Source organism: Copadichromis virginalis, linkage group LG7, assembly GCF_057382275.1.
Source record: "Copadichromis virginalis isolate Kocher_CV1m ecotype Utaka linkage group LG7, C_Virginalis_male_GT1.1, whole genome shotgun sequence".
Lineage (NCBI taxonomy): Eukaryota > Metazoa > Chordata > Actinopteri > Cichliformes > Cichlidae > Copadichromis > Copadichromis virginalis.
The window spans coordinates 9,702,243-9,715,648 of NC_140624.1; the positions used below are offsets into that span (position 1 = coordinate 9,702,243).

The following is a 13,406-nucleotide window of genomic DNA, read 5'->3' on the forward strand; positions in this document are numbered from 1 at the left end:
TTCATTACTGTTCCCGTGTGTATCTGTGTTGACAGCAGATTATTCTTAAAGGCTTTGGGCAACAATGAAAGGGCAGCAACAAGCAACAACACAGTAGTTTATTAGGCTATCCACAGGTATACATAGATTCACAAATGAATTAGTTGGTTTTTTTTATAGAAATATGGTTTGCACTTAGATAGTATCCAACAGCTGTGTTTTGTGATTTCATTACCATTCAGATTGCAGATAAATAGCAGCACATTATGATATATTCATTGATACAATTTAAAGAGTTTACAGATCATTTACTGAAGTAAAAGGAAAAACTTAAAGAATCTAAAAATGCTTAATAAAATTTTTTTTTTAAAAATCTGCATTTAATCTCTTAATAAAAATAACTACTATAATACCACTGTTATACTCTTATCATTATACTTTACTTTAACTTGTCCTTAATGTAAATATGTAAGAAAAATTGTGTATGTTTCTGTTCTGTATCCTGTGTACTCTTCGTTTGTGTATGTGTCTTTTTGGCTGCTGTTACAACCAAATTTCCCCTTGTGGGACAATTAAAGGATTATTCTATTCTATTCTATTCTTTACCTACAATGCAGTGAAAAAACATTATTGACTTTCCCCAGCATGCTTGAAGCAATGCAGATAAAGTTATGTTTCACATTTTTATTCACATTTTAATTGAAAAATAAATACTCGTGTTGGATAAAATAAGTGCCACCACTAAATTTATCTCAAATTCACATCCATACAGGGCTTCTAGATGGTTTCCCAGGGATGAAAACCACATGAGGGAGTGACAACGCTCTGTTATTTAGACCTTTGACAGGTAGGATCTGCTGTTCTCTTGAAGACTGTAATTTCTGAACGGGTCTCTGAGTTCTTAAGAAAAAAAAACTTTGAGTCTATGAAGGGATTTCAATTTTAACTGTATAAAATTTCACTACAAGGAAAATCTGCAACAAAAAGGGCATCTCAGTCCAGTAAATTCAACAGAAGAGCAAGCAGTGTGGTACAAAACAAAGGTTTTTAGAAAGTCTGTGAAATGATCTACTTCTTGTCACAACGCTTGCAGTTGTGACAAAGTGCCTGTAGGCATGTTTAAAAGGAGATTTTTTAAAAATGACCGGGAGAAGAGAACGAGCTGTCTAAAAAGAGCATTAGAATAAAACTACACTTTGCCAATAAACATTTGTTGAAACTGGGCCTTTTGGAATCGTGTGCTCTGTATAGATCGACGAAACGTTTATTTGGCGACAGTAACAGAAGGGATGTTTTTGCACACATGCAAGATGTTTTTCTGGAGAAGACTGTCATAGCCGCTGTGAAGCATGTTGGAGGAGATGTGGAAGTTTGGTGTTATGTCAGTGCCTTAAGGAGTGGGCAGCTTGGAGTCACTGATCTCAACGTGAATTCTGCATCTTTATAAAAAGTGCTTGATGATAACATGAGAGCATTTATATAAAAGCTGGGTTGACATCTTGTCTAAAGGAAAAAACATAGTTAATACATTTGATCCCATTTTGAGGTTATTGCTCTTTTCTCTTTATTTATTGTGTAACACATATCACATAATGCAAAAATACTTGGATTCCCTTACGTCTCTTAGTCATCACAGTGACACTATTGGTTTATTGTCTTACTTGTGCAGGGTCATGTAAGTTGTGACTGGCTAATTCATAAAGGTCACATTAGATCCCCTCGGCTCTGTTCTGAGGTGTTCGGTGCCTGTGCTCCCTGGTTCACCACTCCTGCTGATGTGATCTTCACTCTAATGACAGTGGTGACTTTGCCACAGGCTTTCCTGTTTCTCTCATTTTCACTGTCATTTTGTCTCTTCATCTCTTTCACTTTTGTTTGCCCTCTGTCTCTCCTTCTTCTAGGACTGATTTAACATTTAACATCAGAATGACCCTAATGTGGACAAGTAAAACCAACTCTTCTGCATGTCTTATGTCTTTCTCAAAATTTTTTTCAAACAAGTTAGAAAAGGCACGGTGGCACGGTGGTTAGCACTGTTGCTGCACAGCAAGAAGGTCCTGAGTTCAATTCCACCATCAGGCTGGGGTCTTTCTGTGTGGAGTTTGCATGTTCTCCCCGTGTTTGCGTGGGTTCTCCCCGGGTACTCCGGCTTCCTCCCACAGTCCAAAAACATGCAGTAGTGGGGATAGGTTAATTGGTCAATCTAAATTGCCCATAGGTGTGAATTTGTGATAAGTGGAAGCAAATGGAAGTACCAAACATAATAAAAAAGCACAATGCCCCGAGAACCCCAATAAAATATACAAAATTAAAACGTTGCTCTAATGTTAAAAAATAAAACATTTCCCAGGTTTGAGTGCAAATAAATATTATTGTGTTAAAGCTGAAAAAAATAAAAGGCACCACTTAATCAACATAAGAGACTGTAGAAGATCCAGAAGACTTGTACCCACTATACAGAGTCTTTTAAGTAACTTTAGAGAGGCCAGCGCTGGCGTCATGAGCCCCCCGGGCTTGGTCTTATAGTAAGAAGACAGACTGCAACAAGTTGGATGATCTTTATTGCTTCTTGATGAAACCAAGTGTCGCAAGAATTGCAGTAATTAAGTCATTGATTTAAAAAATCTAAAACAAATTCACATTTGAGTTAGATGGATGTTTAAACCAGTAGAGAGCACAGATAGATGAATGTTAATCATCGAGTCTACTTTTTAAAAGGTTGAGTCAAGAACCAAGATAATAAAAATGTCAATATCTGCCATCTGTTATGGCACAGAAATAATATTTAGTGCCCTTAAGAGAGATTCTTTGGTGAGGGGGGGAGGTAGATTTAGAACTACTCAAAAAATTAGAGCCAGGAAGTAACATTGAAATTGTTAATATACTACTGCTGATATGGATCCAGATCCAGTTTGTAGTACAGGCCCGAAAGTGTTAACAGTATTTCCAAAGGTGAGCGATTCACTGACAATAGCCAGCTAAGGCCAGGGTCTGACAGTAACCAGAACCTGTTTAACAAAGTAAATGAGACAGTGGTTATGACACGTTCCACTGAGGTGATCAGAGAGAGGAGTGTGAACTTGTTAAGCAGGATTAGCTCTATCGATACCCGCGCAGGGAATAATGACTGAAATATTGATGATATTTATCTTGTCAGCAACAAAATTTGAAAAACAGTTCTGAAACAGTATTAAAACAGGGATGTCCTACGGGGAGGCATTTAAGAGATGGCATCTGCAAAAAATAATAACTTGGAAATACTGAGACTTACAGAAAGCTTGCTGAAATAAGATCCCCTGAGCTTTTGCAGCTTTTTCACATGGAGTTAATAAATCTACTGTTTGGAGTTTTTTCACATGTAAGATTCTCGAGCCAATAATTTTATCATTTAACCAGGGAAGCAGATAACTAATTGCTTTTTGTCTAGACCTTCAAGGGACAACCAAAAATTGAAGACCACCAGCAACACATATGCAAGTGCAAGCAGTGTAAGATTAACGTGAAACGTGAGTTGATTTTTTACCTCCATGAATTTTTTAACTTTTTCATTTAGCAGCCCTCTGTTACTGTTGCATGTAACAGCAGTGTTACTATTGATTGAATGTGGTAGACGTACTCATTCAATATTTCGCACACGTGATTGATGAATGCTACTGTTGGTAGATGAGAAGTTTGTTTACATCTATTAATCGTGCAAGTGATCAATAGAACAAGAGGCTTAATAAACCCATTGATTGTTTTCTAATGTAATTCTCTTGCAACGGCCACATCATTTAATTTCCCTCAGATCATCGCACTGGAATAGAGGCGTAAACGTTTTGCTTTTTCTCTGGTAACTCTTGCCTCCGTTAATTGAATGCAATGTTCTCAGTCATAGAACTCTTGCATGAACCGTGTTGTAGAACTGATATAAAGATACAAGGTTCATCGGAGCCTAAAAGAAGAAGGATAATAATTATAAATACAGTAAGTTGAGGATAGCTGTGTGAAAAAAACAGGTAGTTGGTCAACATGTCAGGCTCTTCTTTCTGCTACACTTCCACCACTGGGGCCTTTCTGTTAGTCTCCTGTGTGACATCCACCTATGGCAGGGGTCTCAAACTCCAGTCCTTAAGGGCTGGTGTCCTGAAACTTTTCCATGCATCCCTGTTGCAACACACCTGAATAAAATTAGTATGTCATTAGCAAGAGTATAGAACTTGACTGCATTCTGAGGTGGCAACCACTAACCCTACTCAAGTAAATTTAACTAAATGTAAGTGTTTAGAAAAATGTACTTCTAAAAGTACTTTTATTGCACCATGTTCATTCTCTTATGAGCTGCTGTAACATGAATCAAATGGCTGAATTGCCACCTCAGCAGGCAGTCAAGTTCTACAGAGTCTTGCTAAGGACAGTGGCCCTCGAGGACTGGAGTTCGAGACCCCTGACCTATGGAAACACCTCTGTGGGGCATTGGGGTAACTGGTGCTTAACTCCAGTGTATCTCCTGACAACAGAGCAACAATTTTTGTGATGATTTCACTCTCCACTATGACACCAGCAGAACAGAAGTTACACCTTAGGCAAATAGACTCTATCACCTTTGTGCAGTATGCAGCGGCATTTCACACATCGTTGTGCCACAGCAGTTGTTCAGTGAAATATCTGTGCAACCCAGTTGGCGGCCCTGCTATTTACCTAGTGTTTGCTTCTAGGTTGTTCTCAAGTTTCTCACAGTAATTAGCACTGAAACATCTGATCTGCAGGTTGCATACTGTGAGCAGTTGTTGGTCTGCCTTTTCGGGTGATAAGTGGCTATATGTCCCTGACTGGTTTGTCAAGTTAAAAGGAAATAACCCACACATCTGGAGTTCTTCAGTGCTAAACTTGACTGCTTGTTTAACCACAGGCATGAATGAAATTAATCTTACTTTGACAGCTCATGTTTTAATGTTTACAGGCTTGCTTTTTTTGTGTCACATGTATCATCTTTGACTCTGTACACCATGGCCTAGTGTGTCTGTGTAGGGTTGAAGTCTCAGCAAAGCTTTATACACAGAATAACTGCTCTTGTTTTCAGATGGTCGAATTTTTCATCAACCTGATGCCCCCTTATTAAAAGCCCCACTAGTTAACATAATTAAATAGCTCAATTATAATCAGTGAGAGCTGGAACATTAGCCTGAGCTATCATGGAGCCGATGGAAGGCTCAGTAGCAGCTCCAACCTGCTGTTTACAGGCAGAAAGAAGTCACGGGCCTCAGTGTGGTTGGGCTCAGAAATGAAAAAAAAAAAAAAAGCACAGTTGGACATTGATTGAGAGGCTGCAATTTACATACTGCAGAGATTTTGGACAAGTTCTCTGAGAATCTCGCAGCTTCTGCTCCTGAGGTTTCCATACATAGAAACAGGATGGAGTGATAGACAGACAGACACCGAATATGCTGGAAGGAAAGGACACACAAAGCCAGGTACCCATAGAAACAGACAAAGGAATAGGCAGACAGACAACAGTCGTGCATGATTGTGCACACAAACAAACTGGGAATGAAGTAAATCCAATTACAGAGAACAACAGGGGGGCACATAAAACAATACGGTTGTTACACCTTCAATATCAACAGTATTAACAATGCCTAGCCATTACAAATGGAAGAAAATCAGTAATAGGAATTTGATGATTGCAGACTGTTTCTGACTGAATTATTGTGTTTTGTTCATATGAAATGATCTTACTTAATTAACAGTGTTGAAGCTGAGTCCTGGGTGTTTGCCTTTGAAGTCTTGCCCTTTGCATAGAGTTGGAAAATGTGTCTCATCTTTGCAGTTTTCTACAGTCTGTGCCTTGGTAGCACGCTCACTCTGATCACGATTCAGCTGTTGGCCAAAAACAAAGAAAACAGAGAAACTCATTACTGCTCTTCTGGCCTTCCAGTTGGATTTCTTTTCTCTTTTTTTAGGGTGGGGGCTGCACAAAGTTTTTTCTGCAAAAAGAAATAAAAACAACATATGACACTTAGTCATGTCTCATAGGGTGATATACGTAAGTCTGACGTAGCTCTGGGAGTTGGCTGTTCATTAATATAGATTTGCCTTAATTCCTTTCACATCCTGTTTTTGAACAGTTTTTAATTTTTAGAACATTTTCTCCATGCATTTGTCTTTTCAGTGACCTTGAGATCAGTAAGTCCATTTTTACATTTATACACTGATAACAGGGTAATGCACAACTGACAGCTGCTTAGCTTTAGATTCTGAAATCTATATTTGGGCAGGGCAAACACAGCCCTACCTCCCTGATTAATCTGTCTCTGTCACATATCTCAGTTGTATTTCTCTTTATCAGATCTGGGCCCAAGTTGTGCCTTCATTGTCTGTCTCTGTTCTGCCAGAAGTGGCCACTGGACAGACATTGGTAGGCAGAGGTCTCATACTCTCTCATCTATAGCCAGGCAGAGGTCCAGATAATCCCTATAGAGGCAGCAGATCACTGTCTCTCAGTGGCTCAACAGCACCAAACTAGGAAGGCTGATAGGAGGAGTAATTAGTGCTTAACAGCACACTTGGTGTGTCTATGGGGGAGAGGGGGGGAAAGAAAAAATGAGACAGAATAGAAGCAGTGGAAAAGGACAGATGGAGAGAGAGGGCTTGTCCTTGTAAAGTCGCCATGCTCCCTTAGAAAACCTAGAAAAGTAATTGCATATAAGGTGGGTTTTTTTGCAGTTCTCATTAGCAAAATGGTCTCCCACAGGGTAAAGGTTATGAAACAGAATTCAGGTTATAAGGCAATATACTTATAGTGGCTCTGCTATTGTATATTAGCCTTATCCTTATGCTCACATGCATGCATCTATGCATTCAGTTAGTCTGTCAGCCTGTTGACCTCAGCACATAGTTGCAGAACAGCTGTTCCTTCAAAAGTTTTGGTGCATGTGTAGGTCAGCGCTTACTGTGTCTTTTATTAAGTGTGTCCCTCAGTCTGATTCTGTCCTCTGAATGTCCTGTGCTGCATTTGTTACTAAGTGACAGCCCTGGACATCGAGGTCAGAACACCAAGGCCACTGAAAACTTCCTGCTGTCAGAAGTTTTAGACTTAGGACAAATTATAATTGGTGATGTGATTTTTGAGAGACACAGAGATCTTTTGTTTTAAACCAAAGCAAATATGTAAATGTCCAACATTTGGTAATGGGTTGTGTGTTTGGTTTGTCTTTTATTTTGTACACTTCCTTGTAGTGTTTACCTCTTTGTCCAAATACATGATGAATTTGATAGTAATATTCATGGTTAAGCTGTTTTGAGAAATTTTTTGAGTGTATTTTGAGTTCGTAAAACATTTCTTCTTATTAAATTTTAAAGAAAAAACTCTCAAGGGCTTTACTTTTCAGAGCAGCAGCTTTACTAAAATAATTTCTCCCTCATGTATTAACAGTTTTTTTTCTATAGTATATCAACAACTGCAAAATGTAATAAATACAAAACACTCATCTCCTTTTCCACTTAAGGGTGGCTATTGATCAGGAGGTAGTGTGGGGGTGGATCGATGTCCTGTCTGCATATCTAAGTGTCCGTGAGCAAAATACTTGTGAGTGTTTTTGCTACTTGGACTGTATAAAAAAACGATGTTTGCAACCACCATTTATTATGTGAAGGCTGTGTGAAGGCAGGAGTGGTAGTAGGAGGACCCAATGTGCAGACACTCGGAGGCAGAACATGAACTCAAAAGGGTAGCAAAACTAAGACTCCAAGGTAAACTTTACACAAACAGACCACACAGCAAGATAAGGGTAGATCGCGACACCGACAAACTGAAACACAGGGAGGGAGCAATCAGGGAATGGGCAACAGGAGGGAAACACAGCTGGGGCAAATCAGGCCTAACAAGACAAAGGAAGCAAAACCAGATGCATTTACATGAGACATGGACTTTCAAAGTAAAACAGGAAACATAACACAGACTGAGCTTACAGACACAGACTCACAGGCAGGCACTACAACAGAGGGAACAGAGACGTGGGACCAGGGCAGACACAGACACTGACTGGACACGGGGATATAGCAACTAAGGATTACACAGAGACATAAACCATAAGACAGAACTCTAACAAAGAAACCAAAGACTAGAAATGATAAATAATATAATAAACTCAAAACCCTGGGTCAACAACCCAGGCATCCTAACACCATGATGTTTCAGATTGAGCATTTTTGCATTTTACTTCTCAAGTGAGAGGTAAAGTCTTTTTTTACTACCAGTCTTCCTCTGCTGCCCATGCATAAGAACTCAAGTTTAAGAGATTATTTTTTTAGACCTATAAACTATGCCCATCTTTTGGATAGTTTACGGTTTGTGTGACTAGGTGACTATAATAGTGTAAAGCAGTGGGTCACCCAAAATGCAAAAGATTCTCAGTTTGAGAGTGGGAGGAGACACACACCCGGAAAGCTTGTGTTGGGAATAGCATCCACCATAATAATATGTATCAGATCAAATATCTGGATCCATCCATTGTGGTGACCCCATGTGAATAAGGGAACAACTGAAAGATGATGAATAGTAGTATAAAGCACTTTAAGTGGTCAAAAATAGACAAGGAATCTATAATGCCAGACCTTTTATTTCAGTTTAAAAAGGCCAGTTTTCTGAGTTTCATGAACTGAAGTTGTGAAGCAACTAGAAGTTATTGTACTCTGTTGCAACACAGTCACTGACATTAAGGTCACTTGGTTTCGAGGGAAACAAGGGACAAGGAGTTTGATTTCCCTGTTGGAGTCAGGACCCTTGAGAAGTCTTTACCCTGGAAAACCAGTGAAGAGAAATGCTTTAATAATCTCACTTTGATTAGACTTCTACTCCCAAAACATCTAACACAATTACACCGATTAACACAGGTAATTAAACTCCTAAAGGGATGCACACATCTGTTTGTTGTGGTTTTTATGAGTTGAGAAACAGAAGCGTACATGTTACTTTATCTGTAGATAAAGTCCATTAGTAGTTAGAATTTCTCACAAGTGAATACGGGTATGTGTTCAGGTACAAGATATTGCAGAATTGTCCACCAAAGGATTTTATTTAATCTATGTGGAGTTTATTAAACAGAATACACGCAACCAACTGATCCATTTTTGTGAGACAGGTGAGTGAAATGACTATTGAGGGATACCTGAGTTCAACTGATGTCAGCAGGAGTTTGAGGTGGATTACTTATACGACTGTCACTCTGCGACAACCAGGTGAATCATAGAGCGGTGAGAAGACGAAGAAAAGGCAGAGTGATGGACAGGGAGGGGAAAAAGAGGAAATGGAGAAAGGAGGAATGTCAGATCTGGTGCATTGGAAGTGATCTTGGCAGGAAACCCAAGTTACCATAGCGACCTGGTGAAAGCTCTGCAGCAAGAAGCAAAAGAAAGACAGAGAAAGAGAGGAAGAGAGACCTTGAGGTATTGTCTCTCCTGCTGCATTGGTCTTTTATAGTAATATTTTGAGCATGTGTGGCACTTAATTAATGTGTATGAATACACGTGTTTGCCACAAGTGCACGACTGACTGTCAATACTCAATGCTTATTGACATCATTTATGTATTATTTATCATGACGATAATGGAAAAGCTTTCAACTATTACTTCATCTGTTCCATCATTAAAGGCCAGTGAAGTAAATCAGGGTCCCGTTAGGCTCATCAGTGCCTAGCTCCACAGTCTGGCAATCCCTGGTTGAAAGGATATGAAGCAGAACTACATGTCCATTTTATATGAGTGCAGGCTTTGTATTGTGGATAGTAATTGGTAGTCTTTGATTAGCTGGACTGCTAGGAGTGATGACTTTAATGAGCTTATTCACCAGCGTGAAGATTCAGATAGGGATTCTGCCATAGACAACCGAGGGGATAAATGAACAAATACACCCACCCACACACACACGCACATATACACAGCATACAGTATATATCCGGATCACATCATATGAAGCTACATTAGGTATTTAGGTTGTTTTTCAACTTGTGGTAGTGTAGCTGTTGTTATGACCTTTAGTTAGTTTGTGTGTACATGTTTGTTCATCGTGGCAAAATGTGATACTGCAGCGAGAACTACTACTGACTTTGACAGGTGTTAAAACATCTGTTTTTGTTTGTTACCTGGCACATTTTGTCAACATGATTTCACCAGAATCGAGTAAGACGCAGTCGCTAAGGTTTACAGGTGTGTAGAAGCTCAAAGTAATAGCCTCTTTACTTTAACGCCCCTCCAGCATATTTTTTGTAGCTTAACACATTGAAACAGCACCTGTTCTGATTCCAACACAAAGCTGTTTTTGATTTACTCTTCTGCCACTATTTTCCAATGGTGAAAAAAGTATTCATATCAGTTACAAAGGTAGCAAAAATGCAAGTCTGCTAACTGTCACATAAATGCAGTCACCAAAAATGAAAAGCCTGGCACAATTAACCCCCAAAATTCTACCAAAGTACAGTATTTAGAGCGACGAAAAATAAAAATTTTAATCCAACTTAGCCACGTTCCTATAATTGGAGCTTAACACCTCTTCTTTTCAGGCTGAAAAACAAAAGCTTCTCTTGTCCAAGAGCACATTTTGGTTCAGAAATATTCCTTTGACAAATTTCCCTCTCTTTCTCCTTTATTCTCAAAGGACGTCCGGGTACAAAAAGCGTCCTTTGCCCTGTCTGTCACCCTACTTATCATCTAGGACTCTCGTGTCATTGCGCTTGCGTCTCTCTGTGATTGCGTGGCTGTTATTGAATGTGCTGGTCGACATTGCTGAAGGCTTGCTTTGTTTGTATGTTCTGGAGACGCTTAGGAAATGTCAATCAAATTTCAGTTGGCACTACATGACTTCATGTGAGCTTGTATTTGTTGAGTTACAAGAAGTCACCTTTTTACACAAGCAAGGATGGGTGGGTAATAAATCATTCCCTGTTCAATCACAACGATTTGAAACGATTTCCATTCGACTTCCTGTTCTCTTTGTGTGTCTGCATGGTCAAGGTGTTACTCATGTAGTACACGCCTTGTGTTACTCAAGGAATGTTTCTTTTTTTTAATGTGGACTAAAGTCCATAAAAATTAATCACGTTTTAAAAGGACTACCGCGTTTTCACAAAATTAAGATAAGTCAATGCAGTGTCCTCATAAGAATTGGATACACAGGTGTGTGTGTGTGTGTGTGTGTGTGTGTGTGTGTGTGTGTGTGTGTGTGTGTGTAGTGTAGTGACATCTGGCACCACATGTGAAAGAGATTAAACATTTCCCACAAAAATCTCATTTCTCTCCCGGGCTCTTTTCCAATGTATTTGTCACCATCGCAACAAATCAAACAATGCTGCTGAAGTTCCAATGAGAGTATTCAGTCCAGCCTTTGCCTATGTGTCTCTGTATGCTTGTGACTTTTCCAAGAAATCACTCAAAGTCCTCTTCAAACGTTTTTTGTTTTTTTTTTGTTTTTTTGGGAATATTAAATGGTTTAGACTGAGAAAGTGGGCATGGAAAAGAAATCCAAACAGAGCACTGGCAGAACAGAAGATCTATACAGAGAACCCCAAACTTGGTAAGCAGACAAGCAAATGTTACACTGATTAACTTATCACCACAGATATTACATTACTGTAATATATTAGTAATATATTGTATAGGTTACCCTTGTGGTGGCAAAACAGAGGTTTCATGTCTATGCTATGAGACCTATTATGGGTCCTGTTATGTCTGGTATGGGGTAGTTGGTAGCAGATTGTTTGGATCTTGTGTGGGAAATTATGGTTCACATGTGGTAGAACATGGGGAGTCTGTGACCAGCTTCAGATGCCCCAGTGTCCGATACAGTCCTGATCAAAAAGTTTAAGATTACTTGAAAATAAATAAAAAATTCACTGCGGCATGCTTGACACAAGCGTTTCCATGAGGTGAGTGGAAACATTTCTCCAAGTAGTGAAGACAGCCGCACCTACCTAGGGCATCTACTGTCTGGAACCATTGTCCATTTTTGTAAACTTCCTTTACAATCCATCCCCAAAGGTTCTCAATTGGATTTAGATCAGAGAAACATACAGGATGTCCAAAAGAGTCATCTTATTCTCCTGGCAGAAGTCCCTTGTCGTGCAGGCATTGTGTACTGTAGCATTGTCCTGTTAAAAAATCGAATCATTACCACAGAGACGAGGACCCCCAGTCATGAGGGATGCTCTCTGCAACATCTGGACATAGCCAGTGGCTGTTTGACCCCCCTGCACCTCCTGAAGCTCCATCATTCCACTGAAGGAAAAAGCACCCCAGACCATTATGGCTCCCCCTCCACTGTGGCACGTAGAAAACATCTCAGGTGGAATCTGTTTGTCATGCCAGTAATGCTGGAAACCATTAGAAACATCAAGGTTACATTTTTTCTCATCAGAGAATAAAACTTTCTTCAGCCTTTCAATGTCCCATGTTTGGTGCACTCTTGAAAAGTCCAAAGTTCTGTGGCGGTCAAGGAAAGAAGGCTTTTGAAGACATTTTTTGTTTTTGAAGCCCTTCAGTCTCAGGTGCCGTCTGATGGTTATGGGGCTGCAGTCGACACCAGTAATGGCCTTAATTTGGGTGGATGATCGGGTGTCTTGACGGACAGCCAGTTGGATCCTCTGGCTCACTGCTGGTGAAATGTTTTTGGGTCTTCCACTTGACTTTTTGTTCCATAACCCTCGGGATCATTTAAGAAATTCCAAATGACTGTCTTACTGCTTCCCACCTCAGCAGCGATGCCGAGCTGTGAGAGATGCTACTTATGCAGTTCAACAATCTGACCACATTCAAAAAGGGAAAGTTTTTTTGCCTTCAGAACGTCATGACAGTGTGAATACCTGACACAAAAGACAATGAATCCACATTTTTGCACAGATTTTGCCTTTTAAAGGCACGTGGTCCTAAACTTTTGATTAGCTGTAAAACAGCCTGTTTCACTTTAAGTGTAGTTTTCAATAAACTGCGTGCTCAAAAAAAATATTTTGTCTCACTCCCATTTCTTCTTCTTGCATATTGAAGCTCTACTTGGAACCTTGTTAAGATCCAACAATACAAAATATGATTTTCTTTTTGCCATTTTTCAAGTGGTCTTAACTGTATATGTGGCACAAATGGTTTGCGAGCTACACTTGCTTGTGTTCTTGTTTGTCCATCTGCCACCTACAGAGAAGAGCAAAGTTTTAAGTTACGAAAAACTAAAAGAGAAGCTGAAAAGTAACCACTGCAGCCACTGTCTGCAGTATTCAGCGTTCCACTGACACAACGTCATCCATGTCAAGCACCATGCACTTAGGATTTTGTAGGGCTAGGTGGAAGCACTATCTCCTGGGCAGATAATTCTACAAATGGATAGAACTGTGATTGGATAAATTAAGTATTATTGGCTGAAGGGCAGGGTGGTGGATCTGACTTGCTCCAGAACACCCTGTGG

The 13,406-nt window shown here is 39.7% G+C and overlaps 1 protein-coding gene across 1 annotated transcript in view; it reads left to right on the forward strand.

Moving 5' to 3' along the window:
• Positions 1-13,406, forward strand: part of shank3a (SH3 and multiple ankyrin repeat domains 3a) — a 255,418-nt gene that overhangs the window by 5,244 nt on the left and 236,768 nt on the right. The window contains exon 2 of the mRNA XM_085461600.1: positions 752-826. The gene's annotated coding sequence lies outside the window, so the exon portion shown is untranslated. The remainder of the gene's footprint in view (positions 1-751; positions 827-13,406) is intronic.